We start from the raw sequence: 2,151 nt of genomic DNA, 5'->3' as shown, positions 1-2,151 counted from the left end.
CTCTTTCCTGCTTATGCAGGGGGTCGGACTCGATGATCTATTGAGGTCCCTTCCGACCCTAACGTCTATGAATCTATGAATCTTATCCTGTACAAACAATTTGGTAATTGCTCCTCTTTCTAGTTGTCAGAGGTCTCTTTGTGGTCCCTCTGCTGGATGCTCAGGAGACTGCTATGTGGGTCACAGGGGTTGAACTTTTGTCCTTTTATGCTTCTTTTTTTCTGAGCTGCTTTCAGCATAGCTTTTTTCCTTGGTCTTCCCTGCCTCAAGCCATTGCTTGTCTTGTAATGCTTCCTTTTCCCAAGAGACCTTGTCTGAAACTTCTTCATGGAAGCAGGATCTGGTTTACAAATTGTCCACAGTCCTCCCACTTTCCCCCCAAAGATTAGAGCTGACCTTTCAGTCCCAATATTTGAAGTACACCCATTTTCAGAGGTTCAGCTTCACAGGTCTATGGCTCACAGTTTCCCCTTCCAGTGGCAGGTGTTGGTCGAAGCCAATAGAGTGGAGTTTATGAGATGGAAGAGGCAGTATGGGATGGAACAGTGTGTGTGTGGGGAGGGGAATCCTGTAGACATCCCAGAAGAAGAGATGTTATACATAATATCATCTGACCTTACACAAGAAATGCTATCCTGAAGTACTAGCTGAGGCCTCTTCTTTCATTTGTGCCCTGAGGGTTTCAGTTCAGTGAAGCTATGAGAACCTCTTGATGAAGACATCCATGTTTAGATTACATTGTAAAGACAGAGAAATTCCATAATATATAACAGTGTATAACAGGGGTCAGCAATCCCCAGCATGTATGCTAAGCACGGCATGGGAGGCCATTTTGCTTGTCACGCCACCACCAGACTGAGCTCTAGGCAGCTGCTGCCAGCCATGAAGCCTGTGCTGCTCCCAGCAGGCAGCTGGGCAGCTGCAAGCCCTGCCGTGGTTGGCAGCAGCTACCCAGAGCCTGGGCTGGCTGTAGCTGGGAGGCTACAAACATCTGCTCCGGGCTCCAGCATTAGCTCCATACCAGCAGGTGCACGCATGCCTCAGGGCAGACTTTGTCCAGTGGCCCAGGAGCCCAGCTCCGTGTGCCCATGCATCTGGTTCTCTGCATTTGTCTGCCTCTGTCTGGTCCTGTGCGTCTGTGTGCACACACATGTGTCTGGTACTGGATGTGTGTGCGCACGTGCATCTGTTCTGGGTGTGTTCTGGTTCTCTGTGTTTGTGCATGTAGTTCTCTGTGTGCGTGTGTCTGGTTCTCTCTCTGCTCTCCTTTTTTCTTTCTCTCTCTCCTCTTTCTCTTATTTCTCTCTTTTTTCTCTCTCTCATTGCAACATGCTCAACAAAAAAGGAATACACAACAAAGACAACATTTATGATTATTAAATATACCAATATGCAGTGTGTCCTGCCATGTACACCCTCACCTTCATTTTGTTTTTCTGGCATGCTGGCACCTTCCAAGGTAGACATTGTGGTTTTTTCAGCACTCCGGCCAAAAAACATTGCCTACCTCTGGTGTATAACATCATTGGCCCTTTTAGCTCCTCCAGTTAGGTAATATGCCATCTTGTGGGGTTTTTTGCTGATAGAAGGAGAAATAGATAATAGAGGTCAGAAATATTCTCCAATGCAATGGTGTTTTCTAAACAAAGAAAACACACTAAGTCCTGTTCTTTTGAACACAGACAGAACAAATAGCAGGGAGTTGTCTTGCTTACTGGTTTGAAATCCACCTTGTCAATAAGTTCTGTGCCTCAAGGGGCTCTGTCTCTCTGTATTCTCCTAGGGGCATTGTCATGAGTACTTTTGTAATCTGATGGGTTTCTTCTTGTGTCTCATACTCAGCTTGCCAAATAATCTCCTGCATTTGCAGTCAATAAATCCCGAGCCCACCAGCTTGACTGGTCATCATCTGTGTAACATGCCCTGCCTCAAGCCACTGCTTGTCTTGTAATGTGATTCAAATGATAATGGGAGAAAATTTGGGCTCAGTGGCTCTAGCCAGGGGTATTGCCATCCTGAAGATATGGAATCTATTTGCTCACCTTTCTCCCATCTCCAGAAGCACAGAGCTGTGCTCACCAAATGGAGGGGACAGCTGAAAGGGGAGAAGGCCAACTCATCCCTGAGGACAGCTGTGGTACACAGAATGTC

Source organism: Alligator sinensis, unplaced genomic scaffold (genome assembly GCF_000455745.1).
Source record: "Alligator sinensis unplaced genomic scaffold, ASM45574v1 scaffold387_1, whole genome shotgun sequence".
Lineage (NCBI taxonomy): Eukaryota > Metazoa > Chordata > Crocodylia > Alligatoridae > Alligator > Alligator sinensis.
The sequence above is the reverse complement of the archived record's forward strand: the minus strand, read 5'-3'. Positions refer to the sequence as shown.